Below are 17,078 nucleotides of genomic sequence, written 5' to 3' on the forward strand. Positions count from 1 at the left end.
GTGTGTATATATATATATATATATATATATATATATATATATATATATAAAAACAAAGATAATGTGACTTACCGAAAGCGCTGGCAGGTCGATAGAAACACAGACAGACACCTACATACACACAAAATTCAAGCTTTCGCAACAAACTGTCGCCTCATCAGGAAAGAGGGAAGGAGAGGAAAGACGAAAGGAAGTGGGTTTTAAGGGAGAGGGTAAGGAGTCATTCCAATCCCGGGAGCGGAAAGACTTACCTTAGGGGGAAAAAAGGACGGGTATACACTCGCACACACACACACACACACATATCCATCCACACATATACAGACACAAGCAGACATATTTAAAGACAAAGAGTTTGGGCAGAGATGTCAGTCGAGGTGGAAGTGCAGAGGCAAAGATGATGTTGAATGACAGGTGAGGTATGAGTGGCGGCAACTTGAAATTAGCGGAGATTGAGGCCTGGTGGGTAACGGGAAGAGAGGATATATTGAAGAGCAAGTTCCCATCTCCGGAGTTCGGATAGGTTGGTGTTAGTGGGAAGTATCCAGATAACCCGGATGGTGTAACACTGTGCCGAGATGTGCTGGCCGTGCACCAAGGCATGTTTAGCCACAGGGTGATCCTCATTACCAACAAACACAGTCTGCCTGTGTCCATTCATGCGAATGGATAGTTTGTTGCTGGTCATTCCCACATAGAATGCATCACAGTGTAGGCAGGTCAGTTGGTAAATCACGTGGGTGCTTTCACACGTGGCTCTGCCTTTGATCGTGTACACCTTCCGGGTTACAGGACTGGAGTAGGTGGTGGTGGGAGGGTGCATGGGACAGGTTTTACACCGGGGGGCGGTTACAAGGATAGGAGCCAGAGGGTAGGGAAGGTGGTTTGGGGATTTCATAGGGATGAACTAACAGGTTACGTAGGTTAGGTGGACGGCGGAAAGACACTCTTGGTGGAGTGGGGAGGATTTCATGAAGGATGGATCTCATTTCAGGGCAGGATTTGACGAAGTCATATCCCTGCTGGAGAGCCACATTCAGAGTTGTGAACAACCTTTCCAGCAAACCTCAACCTCCTCTCATTGCACACAAACCCAGTCTCTCCCATCTACTCAATCTCCCACTTCCAGCTCCACTCCCTCCAAAATCTCAAAATTCCAATCAACACAATCTGGAACCACAACACCCTAATTCAGTAGTTAACCTTTCCTCCAAACCTCTCTCCCAATCCGAAACCTCGGTCCTATCCAAAGGCTTCACCTTCAGCCCCACTCCCAGATTCAACCAAACAGCCCTCGTCAAAGATTTACTGTCCTACACTCGTACTCTCTGCTGGAAATATCACTTTGCCACGAAGAAAAATGATCCTAATCCTACTCCTAATGATCCAACTCCCCAAGACACCATCCAAATTGAACCCTGCCTGGAACAGTTCCGTCCTCCGTCGCAGCGGGACCCACCTCATCTTCCTCAAAATCACCCTCTCCAAACCTTCCAGGAATTTCTGACTTCCAGCCTTGCATCTCAATCCTTCTTAAAAAACCTTAATCCTACTCCCAACATCACCACTGCTGAAGCCCAGGCTAACCGTGATCTGAAGGCTGACCGATCCGTCGTCATTCTTCCGGCGGACAAGGGTTCCACGACCGTGGCACTTGATCGTTGGGAGTATGTGGCTGAGGGACTGCGTCAGCTTTCAGACAACACCACATACAAAGTTCGCCAAGGTAACCCCATTCCCGATGTCCAGGCGGAGCTTCAAGGAATCCTCAGAACCTTAGGCCCCCTGCAAAACCTTTCACCTGACTCCATCAACCTCCTGACCCCACCGACACCCCGCACCCCTACCTTCTACCTTCTACCTTCTTCCTAAAATCTACAAACCCAATCATCCCGGCCATCCCATTGTAGCTGGTTACCAAGCCCCCACATAACGTATCTCTGCCTACGTAGATCAACACCTTCAACCCATTACATGCAGTCTCCCATCCTTCATCAAAGAAACCAACCACTTTCTCGAACGCCTGGAATCCTTACCCAATGTGTTACCCCCAGAAACCATCCTTGTAACCATTGATGCCACTTCCTTATACACAAATATTCCGCACGTCCAGGGCCTCGCTGCAATGGAGCATTTCCTTTCACGCCGATCACCTGCCACCCTACCTAAAACCTCTTTCCTCATCACCTTAGCCAGCTTAATCCTGACCCACAACTTCTTCACTTTTGAAGGCCAGACATACCAACAACTAAAGGGAACAGCCATGGGTACCAGGATGGCCCCCTCGTACGCCAACCTATTCATGGGTTACTTAGAGGAAGCCTTCTTGGTTACCCAGGCCTGCCAACCCGAAGTTTGGTACAGATTTATTGATGACATCTTCATGATCTGGACTCACAGTGAAGAAGAACTCCAGAACTTCCTCTCCAGCCTCAACTCCTTTGCTTCCATCATATTCACCTGGTCCTACTCCAAATCCCATGCCACTTTCCTTGACGTTGACCTCCACCTGTCCAATGGCCAGCTTCACACGTCGGTCCACATCAAACCCACCAACAAGCAACAGTACCTCCATTATGACAGCTGCCACCCATTCCACATCAAACGGTCCCTTCCCTACAGCCTAGGTCTTCGTGGCAAACGAATCTGCTCCAGTCCGGAATCCCTGAACCATTACACCAACAACCTGACAACAGCTTTCGCATCCCGCAACTTCCCTCCCGACCTGGTACAGTAGCAAATAACCAGAGCCACTTCCTCATCCCCTTAAACCCAGAATCCCCCACAGAAGAACAACAAAAGTGCCCCACTTGTGTCAGGATACTTTTCCGGGACTGGACCAGACCCTGAATGTGGCTCTCCAGCAGGGATACGACTTCCTCAAATCATGCCCTGAAATGAAATCCTCCCCACTCCACCAAGAGTGTCTTTCCGCCATCCACCTAACCTACGTAACCTGTTAGTTCATCCCTATGAAATCCCCAAACCACCTTCCCTACCCTCTGGCTCCTATCCTTGTAACCGCCCCCGGTGTAAAACCTGTCCCATGCACCCTCCCACCACCACCTACTCCAGTCCTGTAACCCGGAAGGTGTACACGATCGAAGGCAGAGCCACATGTGAAAGCACCCACGTGATTTACCAACTGACCTGCCTACACTGTGATGCATTCTATGTGGGAATAACCAGCAACAAACTATCCATTCGCATGAATGGACACAGGCAGACAGTGTTTGTTGGTAATGAGGATCACCCTGTGGCTAAACATGCCTTGGTGCACGGCCAGCACATCTTGGCAAAGTGTTACACCGTCTGGGTTATCTGGATACTTCCCACTAACACCAACCTATCCGAACTCCGGAGATGGGAACTTGCTCTTCAATATATCCTCTCTTCCCGTTACCCACCAGGCCTCAATCTCCGCTAATTTCGAGTTGCCTCACCTGTCATTCAACAACTTCTTTGCCTCTGCACTTCCGCCTCGACTGACATCTCTGCCCAAACTCTTTTGTCTTTAAATATGTCTGCTTGTGTCTGTATATGTGTGGATGGATATGTGTATGTGTGCGAGTGTATACCCATCCTTTTTTCCCCCTAAGGTAAGTCTTTCCGCTCCCAGGATTGGAATGACTCCTTACCCTCTCCCTTAAAACCCACATCCTTTCATCTTTCCCTCTCCTTCCCTCTTTCCTGATGAGGCAACAGTTTGTTGCGAAAGCTTGAATTTTGTGTCTATGTTTGTGTGTCTATCGACCTGCCAGCGCTTTCGTTTGGTAAGTCACATCATCTTTGTTTTTATATATATATGATGAGTGACTTACCGAACGAAAGTGCTGGCAGGTCGATAGACACACAGACAAACACAAACATTCACATATTCAAGTTTTCGCAACTAACTGTTGCCTCATCAGGAAAGAGGGAAGGAGAGGGAAAGACGAAAGGACGTGGGTTTTAAGGGAGAGGGTAAGGAGTCATTCCAATCCCGGGAGCGGAAAGACACTATATATATATATATATATATACACACACAAAGATGATGTGACTTACCATACGAAAGCGCTGGCAGGTCGATAAAAACACAAACAGACACAAACATACACATGAAATTCAAGTTTTTGCAACAAACTGTTGCCTCATCAGGAAAGAGGGAAGGAGAGGGAAGGACGAAAGGAAGTGGGTTTTAAGGGAGAGGGTAAGGAGTCATTCCAACCCCGGCAGCGGAAAGACTTACCTTAGGGGGAAAAAAGGACGGGTATACACTCGCACACACACACATACATATCCATCCACACATATACAGACACAAGCAGACATATTTGGTCTATAAATATGTCTGCTTGTGTCTGTATATGTGTTGATGGATAGTGCTGTTAGTAAATACAAATTTATTTATGTCACTGAACATGCAAACGTGCTGTTAGTAAATACAAACTTATTTATGTCACTGAACATGCAAATGTTTCCTCCCTGTTATATATTGCAATCATCACGCCTAAAATTCATTTGCCAAATGTTTTTGACCATAGTAATAAGTGACAAAAGATTAACAGCAAGTTTTGGTACACACAATACCCTTCTTAATCTGAATTATTCTGTTTTTTGCCACCATTTGGTATCAAATTGAAACTTGCCATATTTTCTAGAGGTAGTGATGATGTGCTGCCAACAATTATGGTAGGTATTGCTGAGCTTCGAACATCATACATCCAGTCAGATCGATATGTCCTCTGTGTTGAGACACCTGAGTCCACAAATCATACGTCTGGATTATTGAATGTGAGGAAGCTGTAAAACATGCAATGAAAGCTTTATGAGCTTCTGAATTACATGTCTTTTTCTGCATATTGTGGCACTGTCTAGCTAAGTGATCGTATTAATTGCATTTGAAATACCTTGGCCTCATACTGACTTTTTGTGTGTTTTATTTGTGTTCTCTTTGAACATGCCTCTTTCTCTGTGAAGGATTCTGAACTCACTGGGTCCGCTACTTTTGTAAAAGCTATGTTTTTAAAAGGTCCAGTTACAATTATGATTGGTTTGTATGTCTTAGGCAAACCAGCCAATATTGGTGTTCCAAACTACTTGTAATTCACAGAAATTTAAAGATCGTAAGTTATGAGCCCCCCCTCCCCATGGACCTTGCCGTTGGTGGGGAGGTTTGTGTGCCTCAGTGATACAGATGGCCGTAGGTGCAACCACAACGGAGGAGTATCTGTTGAGAGGCCAGACAAACATGTGGTTCCTGAAGAGGGGCAGCAGCCTTTTCAGTAGTTGCAGGGCAACAGTCTGGATGATTGACTGATCTGGCCTTGTAACACAAACCAAAACGGCCTTGCAGTGCTGGTACTGCGAACGGCTGAAAGCAAAGGGAAACTACAGCCGTAATTTTTCCCGAGGGCATGCAGCTTTACTGTATGGTTAAATGATGATGGCGTCCTCTTGGGTAAAATATTCCGGAGGTAAAATAGTCCCCCATCTGATCTCTGGACGGGGGACTACTCAAGAGGACGTCGTTACCAGGAGAAAGAAACCTGGCATTCTACAGATCAGAGCGTGGAATGTCAGATCCCTTAATCGAGCAGGTAGGTTAGAAAATTTAAAAAGGGAAATGGATAGGTTACAGTTAGATATAGTGTGAATTAGTGAAGTTCGGTGGCAGGAGGAACAAGACTTTTGGTCAGGTGAATACAGGTTATAAATACAAAATCAAATAGGGGTGATACAGGAGTAGGTTTAATAATGAATAAAAAATAGGAGTATGGGTAAGCTACTACAAACAGCATAGTCAACGCATTATTGTGGCTAAGATAGACACGAAGCCCGTGCCTACTACAGTAGTACAAGTTTATATGCCAACTAGCTCTGCAGATGACAAAGAAATGGAAGAAATGTATGATGAGATAAAAGAAATTATTCAGGTAGTGATGGGAGACGAAAATTTAGTAGTCATGGGTGACTGGAATTCGAGAGTAGGAAAAGGGACAGAAGGAAAAATAGTAGGATTGGGGGTAAGAAATGAAAGAGGAAGCCGTCTGGTAGAATTTTGCACAGAGCATAACTTAATCATAGCTAACACTTGGCTCAAGAATCATAAAAGAAGGTTGTATACATGGAAGAATCCTGGAGATACTAGAAGGTTTCAGATAGATTATATAATGGTAAGACAGAGATTTAGGAACCAGGTTTTAAATTGTAAGACATTTCCAGGGGCAGATGTGGACTCTGACCACAATCTATTGGTTATGAACTGCAGATTAAAACTGAAGAAACTGCAAAAAGGTGGGAATTTAAGGAGATGGGACCTAGATAAACTGACTAAACCAGAGGTTGTACAGAGTTTCAGGGAGGGCATAAAGGAACAGTTGACAGGAATGTGGGAAAGAAATACAGTAGAAGAAGAATGGGTAGCTCTGAGGGATGAAGTAGTGAAGGCAGCAGAGGATCAAGTAGGTAAAAAGACGAGGGCTAGTAGAAATCCTTGGTAACAGAAGAAATATTGAATTTAATTGATGAAAGGAGAAAATATAAAAATGCAGTAAATGAAGCAGGCAAAAAGGAATACAAACGTCTCAAAAATGACTTCGACAGGAAGTGCAAAATGGCTAAGCAGGGATGGCTAGAGGACAAATGTAAGGATGTAGAGGCTGATCTCACTAGGGGTAAGATAGATACTGCCTACAGGAAAATTAAAGAGAGACCTTTGGAGAAGAGAGCCACTTGTATGAATATCAAGAGCTCAAATGGAAACCCAGTTCTAAGCAAAGAAGGGAAAGGAGAAAGGTGGAAGGAGTATATAGAGGGTCTATACAAGGGTGATGTGCTTGAGGACAATATTATGGAAATGGAAGAGGATGTAGATGAAGATTAAATGGGAGATACAATGCTGCGTGAAGAGTTTGACAGAGCACTGAAAGACCTGAGTCGAAACAAGGCCCCGGGAGTAGACAACATTCCATTAGAACTACTGAAGGCCTTGGGAGAGCCAGTCCTGACAAAACTCTACCATCTGCTGAGCAAGATGTATGAGGCGAAATACCCTCAGACTTCAAGAAGAATATAATAATTCCAATCCCAAAGAAAGCGGGTGTTGTCAGATGTGAAAATTACCGAACTATCAGTTTAATAAGTCATAGGTGCAAAATACTAACGCGAATTCTTTACAGACGAATGGAAAATCTGGTAGAAGCCAACCTCGGGGAAGATCAGTTTTTATTCCATAGAAATGTTGGAACACGTCAGGCAATACTGACCCTACAACTTATCTTAGAAAATAGATTAAGGAAAGGCAAACCGACGTTTCTAGCATTTTTAGACTTAGAGAAAGCATTTGACAATGTTGACTGGAATACTCTCTTTCAAATTCTAAAGGTGGCAGGTGTAAAACACAGGGAGCAAAAGGCTATTTACAATTTGTACAGAAACCAGATGGCAGCTATAAGAGTCAAGGCATATGAAAGGGAAGCACTGGTTGGGAAGGGAGTGAGACAGGGTTGTAGCCTCTCCCCAATGTTATTCAATCTGTATATTGAGCAAGCAGTGAAGGAAACAAAAGAAAAATTCGGAGTAGGTATTAAAATCCGTGGAGAAGAAATAAAAACTTTGAGGTTCACCAATGATATTGTAATTCTGTCAGAGGCAGCAAAGGAATTGGAAGAGCAGTTGAATGGAATGGACAGTGTCTTGAAAGGACGATATATGATGAACATCAACAAAAGCAAAACGAGGGTAATGGAATGTAGTCGAATTAAGTCGGGTGATGATGAGGGAATTAGATTAGTAAATGAGACACTTAAAGTAGTAAAAGGGTTTTGCTATTTGGGGAGCAAAATAACTGATTATGATCGAAGCAGAGAGGATATAAAATGTACACTGGCAATGGCAAGGAAAGCGTTTCTGAAGAAGAGAAATTTGTAAATATCGAGTATAGATTTAAGTGTCAGGAAGTCGTTTCTGAAAGTATTTGTATGGAGTGTAGCCACGTATGGAAGTGAAACGTGGGCAATAAATAGTTTGGACAAGAAGAGAATAGAAGCTTTCGAAATGTGGTGCTACAGAAGAATGCTGAAGATTGGATGGGTAGATCACATAACTAATGAGGAGATATTGAATAGAATTGGGGAGAAGAGGAGTTTGTGGCACAACTTGACAAGAAGAAGGGACCGGTTGGTAGGATATGTTCTGAGGCATCAAAGGATCACAAATTTAGCATTGGAGGGCAGCGTGGAGGGTAATCGTAAAGGGAGATCAAGAGATGAATACACTAAGCAGGTTCAGAAGGATGTAGGTTGCAGTAAGTACTGGGAGATGGAAAAGCTTGCACAGGGTAGAGTAGCATGGAGAGCTGCATCAAACCAGTCTCAGGACTGAAGACCACAACAACAAGAAGTTATGAGCACTTGAGCAGTTGACATGGTTTTGTCCACGTAAGCTTAACACACCTAGACAATTCCACAGTATGGTAACAAGGCATATATATAATGCCATTCGTCTGTTTAAACCATTGTTATCAAAAGCTTTTTGCAGTTCCTGCAGACCTTCTTAGCTGTTGGTGCATCTTGTATGTGCATGTAATTCATTGGAACTAATAATGAAATGAAATTCAACCGTGCTTTGACATCTTTCTTTGGCTTATTGTTTGTACTACACACATACAACCCTGTTCTAAATACACTTGTACGAAGAACTTCCAATTTGCATGATTGCCGTGTCCAGTGAATTTCTCAATTTGTTAAATGCAACGGACAGTAAAATGTTAAATGCAACGTGCAGTAAAGCGATCTGTGTAGCAGTCTGAAAATAAATTAGTAAGTTTCACTGCTGGCAGTTGCTTCTGTAGAAGCAACATAGTCCATGAAGTTACCTACATTATAGAATAATAATAATGATAAAGAAATTTCCTGGCAGATTAAAACTGTGTGCCGGACCGAGACTCGAACTCTGGACCTTTGCCTTTCGCGGGCAAGTGCTCGCATGACTCACGCCCCGTCCTCACAGCTTTAAATCCGCTAGTACCTCGTTTCCCACCTTCCAAATTTCACAGAAGCTCTTCTGCGAACCTTGCAGAACTAGCACTCCTGGAGGAAAAGATATTGGGGAGACATGGCTTAGCCACAGCCTGGGGGTTGTTTCTAGAATGAAATTTTCACTCTACAGTGGAGTGATAGCTGATATGAAACTTCCTGGCAGATTTAAAGCTGTGAGGACAGGGTGTGAGTCGTGCTTGGGTAGCTCAGTCGGTAGAGCACTTGCCAGCGAAAGGCAAAGGACCGGAGTTCGAGTCTCGGTCCAGCACACAGTTTTAATCTGCCAGGAAGTTTCATATGAGTGCACACTCCGCTGTAGAGTGAAAATTTCATTCTAATAATAATAATAAACCCTCAAATCCACAGTTAGAAATAATTTTAAATTTATAATGAAAGAATGCATGTTTGAAAGATGCCGTGTGAATTAGAAACAGTATCATAATGATACCCTTACTTAGAATTCCAAATAGGGAAATGTCCTTGATTGTCTAGGTAAAAACTTCAGAGTGTCATATAAAAACTAAAAGAAGTCAGTAAGAAGAAAGGTTAGATAGCTGCCAAGCTTTAGACAGGTACAAGAAGTGAACCTTGTGAATGAGCAGAATTTATTGACTTGGTCAGAAAATAAGGAGTAAAGTAAATGTCTGAGTTTTCAGTAGAAAAAATGAGAATACAGCAACTAAAAACACAGAATAGTCACAAATAAAAATTTGATGGCGAATACAAGCTGCATCCAGATTTAGGAATTTCAGATGCTTATGCCCTATATAATGAAGTGCCAGAAATAAATGATCCCAACATCAGAAATACCTACAAAAGAAGGCACTTAAGCATAGAAAATTTGGCCTGTTTTGGTCATATGCTGAATGAGAAACTGCTCAGTACAGCACACTATTTCATACTCAGAAAATTGGCTTAACTTTCTATAGAAAAAAATTTCCACTCAGAATATTCCTTAAAAAATTTATAAACTAGATTACCACAGAAATAAAATTTCGCTATGAACTAAAATGCAATAAAAATTCTAATTTTACTAGCTATGTTGAATGCTTTAATACTTAGAAACCGATTTGAAAAAATTGCAACAAAGGATAAAATGAAAAATGAAAATTCCATCCTGAAACATTGCCAGAACTCAAAGGTGGTGTGACTTATTAAACCTGAGCTAGATATTACTGTTAGTAGCCGAGAAGTTCCCAAAATTTAAGTCATGAAACAAAACTATTGTAAGTGATACTTCAATACCAGAACAGTTCAATCAATTTATTAAAACAGTTTCTGAATCATTACTTGATGTGTTTGGTTACTCTGGCAAAGTACAGTTGTTTAGACCTGCAAGAAAAATAATATTTAGGCAGGTTTAAGCAAGTTGTGTCAAAAGGTAAAGGAAAACCAATACTATGCTGAAAAAATAGGAAAAAGGGGGGGGGGGGGGTGATGTATAGAGTACCTGCTATAGGAGTAAAAGCAGGTTCTAAAGAAATAACATACCCTCTTAGATGTAAGATGTTTCCCCGATATTGAGAAAAATGTGCAGAGATGAAACCACTATATAAAAGAAGGTTCAAAAGAGGACTTGAGACCATAATTACCATTGGATCTCCATTATTCCTATATTCTTAAGTGTACCGAAAAGTTGCTTGAGAGATATAATAGTTCAGTGTCATTGTAACAAAAAAAAATCAATGTTGATTTCGTGAAGAACATTAGCTACTGGTACTCTTTGTATAAATCAAAAATGTCCAAGGAATTTTCTGCAACCCTACAAAGGTATTCAGTAACCTGAACCATACTCTTATGTTCCATAAATTAGAAACAAAAGATCAGAGAATGCTTTGGTGTGGTTCATGTAATATCTCTCTAACTGAAAACAAAGATTCAGTGTAGCATCAAACAACAACAAAGCATTTCTCGCGGTGGAAATCAGTTCCACAATGGAGTTCAATTCAATTCAATTCAATTTTTATTATCACATAACATGCCTTATACAATCAAAGATTGTGACATAGGTGACTTGTCAGTTTTTACACTATATATAACAATACTAAAAATACAACAAACTAATAATATACATGGTGTAACATCTTCAAAGAGGTATTTTAATTACAATTATAATGCATTGTTACCATTCATGAAATCTTCTACACTATAGTAACATTTATCTTTCAGATATTTTTCCAGGTCTCTTTTGGTGCCTTTTACATTTGGGTCATCCATATCTTTCCATATTTTATTTACAAATTTCATGCCCATATAGTATGGGGTTTTTTCATATGATTTTAAACGGTGGGTAGGTAACATGTAGCTCGTTCTATGTCTTGTATCATATTGATGCAAGAAGAAGTTGCCCTCAAAAAGTTCTGGGTTTCTTTTCGTGAAAGTGAGAGTTTCATAGATGTATATGCTTGGAATGCTCATTAGATCCAGTTTTACAAATAAAGGTTTGCAGTGTTGCTTTGGTTTTGCTCCCACCATTGCCCGGATGATTCTTTTTTGTAGTCTAAAAGCTCTAAGTAAATTTGTTTTTTCAGACCCCCAGAAAATTATACTATACCTAATGACTGAAACAAAATATGCATTATATACAGTTTTTCTTACAGCTAAATCAGTAATACTATACAAGATATTCATAATATATACAAGGCTATTCAGTCGACCTAGTATGTTGTCCACATGGCGACTCCATAACAGGTTTTTATTGACTAACACGCCAAGGAATTTGACACAGTCTGCAGTCTCTAATTTTTTGTCCATATACCTTATTTCACTTATAGACTGTGCAGATTGTTTTGTGGTAAAATGAACAATTTCTGTTTTTGTAAAGTTTAATGTTAAGTTATTGTTTTTGACCCATGCCTCCACTTCCCCAAGTGTTTGTTCAATATGACGAATTAGGTCTACCTCATTTTTACAACAGACTACGGCTGTTGAGTCATCTGCATAGAGGATAGTATCAGACTGGACCTGACATGGCATATCATTAATATAATATAGAAAAAGCAGTGGCCCTAATATTGAGCCTTGTGGAACACCTAATTGAGTGTTTTTCCAGCCAGAGAGAAATTTCTTGCCGTTGATGTTAATAAGTACTCTTTGTTTTCTGTTTGCCAAGTATGATGACATCCAGCTAAGAGATTTGCCTTGAAAACCATAGCGTGCCAATTTTTGGAGAAGCAGGTCATGATTTACTGTGTCGAAGGCTTTGGACAGGTCACAAAAGATGCCTGACACACACATTCTATCATCAAGACATCTGCTGACTTTTGTGACTAATTCATTTATTGCATGGATTGTGCTGCGGCCTTTTCTGAAACCATATTGATTGCCTAAGATAATGCTGTTAGATGAATTGTGATTTTCAATCTGATCACATGCAGCTCTTTCAAATATTTTTGAGAAAATTGGTAACAGTGAGATTGGCCTATAGTTGCCCAATTCATCTTGTTTGCCTTTTTTGTGTATGGGCCGAACTTCTGCATATTTTAATCGATCTGGGAAACATCCCTCATCAAATGATTGGTTGATTATGAAAGAGAGTGGATATGCAATACTGTGACGGACTATTTTTATTATTTCAGTGGGGACCTCATCCCACCCCGCAGATTTTGAATTTTTTAGGGACATTATGATTTTGATGACATCTGAGATGGAAACACGAGAAAACTTAAAACATGTGCAATTGCTATCTGTCATATTGGGCTTTGTATTTGGTGGTGAACAGTCACCAAATTTGTTACAGTTTATGAAAAAGTCATTGAATGATTCACAAATGGCACTGGGTTCTGTAACAGCTCTACCATTTATCACTATTTTAGAAGGGCATTTTCTCTCTGCCTCACTGCCAACTTCACTTCTTATAACAGACCAAACAGCTTTTGATTTGTTTTTTGCATTTGAAATGAAGTCGTTATTTGCAGTACGTTTTGCTAGTTTAACTATTTTGTCAAATGTTTTTTTGTATGTGCTTACATACTTAAGAAATTGAGGGCTTTGATTTACTTTTGCCTCCATATGCAGTTTCCTCTTAGTAGTACTAGACACTCTAATTCCTTTTGTTACCCAGGATCTACTTTTTTGGGACCTGGTCCTCACTGTTACATAAGGGAAGCATTCATTGAATATACCCAAGAATTCAGTTAAAAAGTTATTGTAATTGTCACTTGTGGAAGTGTGTTTGCTGACTGTCCACTTGGTTTGGCTTAGTTTTTTGCAAAATACTTCCACATTTTCTTGACTGAAATTCCTACATCTTTTTGTTGTGCAGACTGAATTTTGCTTCGGTAGTGATACAAATAGTGCTTTATGGTCTGATATTCCTAAATCTAGAAGAAACTTTTCTTTTACATAATAATTATAACTACTTACAATATTGTCAATACATGTTGCAGAGCTTGCTGTAACTCTTGTATACTGATCGAAATTGAGATTTAGACCATTTGTGGCTACCAGGTTCTTTAAGTGTGAAGAAAATTTGTCATCAGTCCTTACATCTATGTTGAAGTCAGCACATATAACCACTTTCTTGTCCCACAAGATACAGTTCTCGATGAATTCCTTACCACTTTTATGTAAATGATTTATCTATAATTCAGTATTATTCACTTATATCATAAATTCTCTAAATAACTCAGTTAGCAAATTTCATCTAAATGACTAAACTTTGAGAAAAACCAAATAATGCTGTTTAGGACTTAACAAGAAGACTACATAGCAGTTGGATTTTTGTATTTATGGTATGTGAAATTCAGACCTCAGATATCAATTTCCCAAAGCAGTTCTATACAACTCTCAGAAATTCTCAAGAAAATTGAGTTTGAGGTTTTTGGAGCGTCTTTAATCGATTAAAGTGAGTATAATTTTTTGATGGGCTGTGTGGCTCTATTGTAAAATGCTTGGCTGTCACGTGGGTGGTCCCAGTTTAGTTCCCAGCCAACTCATGTTCTTAAACAAATATGTGTGTTGTACAAGAAATTTTGTTAAGTGTAAAATACAGAAAGATAGGGAAAAGATTGGTGATTAGTGTCTCATTTCAGTCATTATATTGTGTTCTCCCCCCCCCCCCCAAATTAGAATATCTATGTCATTTAAATCTACTACTCATAAAATATATACTAATTTTTATGTATCTAATTACTATGGAAATTGCGTTTGAGTTGAGGGGAAAACTGAGTGAATGCAGGCATTTGTACTGTGTGTGCGATGCCATGAAAATTATTGTTTCCCATGTTTTTACAAGGCTTATCACTCTAGTCAGTGTGAGACCATATATGTGATATAAACATATAATCACAGTCCAGATAAACAGTATTTAATTTTTCATTTTTTGCCCCCGAAAAATTAATTTGTAGTATTTTTTTTTAATTTAATAAGTCTTTATTAACAGTCTTAAAAATCATTAATTAAGAATTTGTTTGGTATGACAGGATATTTTAATTATGTTTGAAACAGAAACCATATACAATAGGATAATAACTGGGAGAAGAGTGGTATGTGATTGGGACGGTATTGATCTTTTCTCTCATGTTACGGATGGTAAGAAGTGAGACACAGACCTATTTACAACATCAGTTAATGTAAAGGAAACGTGTTGATTGTGTTGCTTCTATGAGTGACTTGAGAAATACAGATGCCTTAGTAAGCAAGCTAACATAGAACCATACAATCAAAGTTTGTGAGAATGATAATTCTATGTAGCAAGGTGAATGTTAGAACAGAGCCCAATGTTTCCTCTAAAAATCAGTGCATAATTTGCATGAGAAGTTAATTTTAGGCCTTTTGGAGCTTTCATGCAACATAGGGAATAGCTGAGTGTGCACTGTTGTACCTTTTGTTATAACAGTGTGCAAGTAAGGGGGCGGGCGCTTGATGTGTTCTGTGCAGACAAAGACTGAGCATACTTCATTGCCAGGGTACACTCTGTCTTTGTCCTACACCCCTTATGCTCCATCTTTTACATACCATGTTTACTGGTAGTGCTGGGGTAAGTGCCACATTGAGCCCCTTTTTCTGTCTCTTGACTGTCCGTAGAAGGAATTATATTCTCAGGAAATTTTTGCTGTCATTTGTCGATATAATACTTGATGTGTTTGCTTTACACAATCGCTAATCAACCCTGCAGCCGCCAGATACCTTTACCACATCCAAACTAACTTGAAACTCGATGCTAAATGTTCGGTGTGTTCCCCGAAGTGGACCCTATAGGCAGGTGCTCGACATCACCTCACCAGGATCTGGAGGACAGTTTGGCAGAGTATAGGAACAGTTAAGCTTCTTTCACATTTATTTTCCATTTGGCTTCTACGTATGTCAGGTTTCATCAAAATTGACATGGTATGGATCAGATTTATAAAATTTGGTTTATACTTCTTGTATCGTTCTTCTTGTATTACAGTATTAAGCCCATTATTTATAAGAGCAACTGATTCTCCTTTGAGGGGAAGGTACCGATATATAAACAAACCTGCATACAGCCATGGGCACCTACATAGCACCACATAGCACCCTCCTATGCAAACCTTTTGTGGGCCATCTAGAGGAAACCTTCCTAGCCTCCCAAAACCTCTTGTCTGATTTAGGTTCATTGATGATCTCTTCATTACCTGGACTTAGGATCAAAAGGCACCCCATCCTCATTCATCCACAGCCTCAACACCTTCTCTCCCATCTGCTTCATCTGGTCCTCCTCAGCTGTGTTACATTCCTGGACATTAATGTTCACCTCTGTGATGGCTCTGTCCTCACCACTGTCTGTGTTAAACCCACTAACTGCCTGCAGCACCTGTCATTCTTTCTACACCAAGAAATCACTTCCATACAGCCTAGTTTACAGACAAGCACTACCCCCCTCCCTCTCCAAACCTAGTCCACAAACAGATTTCCCAAATTCTGTCCTGGCACACTCCTAATCCTCCCATCATCTCCAAGAATAAGCTACAAAGGAGTGCCACCTCGTCACCCAACATACCCTTGGACTGGAAAAACTGAACCATATCATCCTTTGCTAGGGCTTTCATTATCTATCATCATGTCCAGAAGTGACACATCCCACAGAAGGTCCTCTCTACCCCCCAGAAGTGATATTCAGTCACCCACCCAACTTACACATCATCTCCACCCAACATATACAACTTTCTGTTCCATTCCTATGCTACTCCAACTTCCAACCCCTTGCCACAGGGATCATATCCATGTGGAAGACCCAGATACGAGACCTCGCCAATCCACTGATCCAGCAATTCCTAAACGAGTCCTGTCACAGGTTTGTTATGCCCCATTGGAGGCAGGGCTACCCGTGAAAGTAGCCATGTTCTGTATCAACTCTGCTGCAGTCACTACACAGCATTTTTGTTGGTATATCAACCAACCAGCTGTCCACCAGAATGAATGACCACCGCCAAGTTATGGACAAGAACATAGTTGACCACCCAGTACCACAACAGTCAGCTGAGTACAACATGTTTGATTTAAATGACTGCGTCACCAGTCAGTCCTTATCAATCTCTCCCTCTTCTACCACCACCTCTTCCAAACTACGCAGATGGCAATTATAATTGAAAAACATCCTTCAGTTCCATAAGCCTCTTGGCTCGAATCACTGTTAACCCACTGTCCCAACACCACTCACCAAACAGGATCCCCTTTGTCATTTCACCCCCTCCTGATACACATCACCTTTATCATGTGCTGCACTCCACTGGCACCTATGCATCACATGCCTAGTCCATGCACCTACCATTCCAACCCCCACATTCCTAGCCAGCAGACCTGCTGCCTACATCCTAGCCACTAGCTACATGGCCCCATTCTCTCTTCCTGCCTCCCACCTCTTTGTCCCACTACCCACTCCACCAGACATAACCTCCACCTCACTCTAGTCCATTTGCCAAGATGCAGTCCCAACATTGGGATATAAGTGTGTGTGTGTGTGTGTGTGTGTGTGTGTGTGTGTGTGTGTGTGTGTGCGCTCTATCTCGACAAAGAATTTATTCTGGAAGCTAGTAAGTTTCCTTTCTCTTTTGTCTGTACCTTTTGACGACTGGACACTTCTGCTATTTG

At 40.9% G+C, this 17,078-nt stretch overlaps 1 protein-coding gene across 5 annotated transcripts in view; it reads left to right on the forward strand.

Annotated features, from left to right (window-relative positions):
- The window catches only part of LOC126485133 (poly(A) polymerase type 3-like), a 186,432-nt gene that overhangs the window by 79,543 nt on the left and 89,811 nt on the right, over positions 1-17,078 (forward strand). The window lies entirely within an intron of this gene.

Source organism: Schistocerca serialis, chromosome 6 (genome assembly GCF_023864345.2).
Source record: "Schistocerca serialis cubense isolate TAMUIC-IGC-003099 chromosome 6, iqSchSeri2.2, whole genome shotgun sequence".
In the NCBI taxonomy this organism is placed as follows: Eukaryota; Metazoa; Arthropoda; class Insecta; order Orthoptera; family Acrididae; genus Schistocerca; species Schistocerca serialis.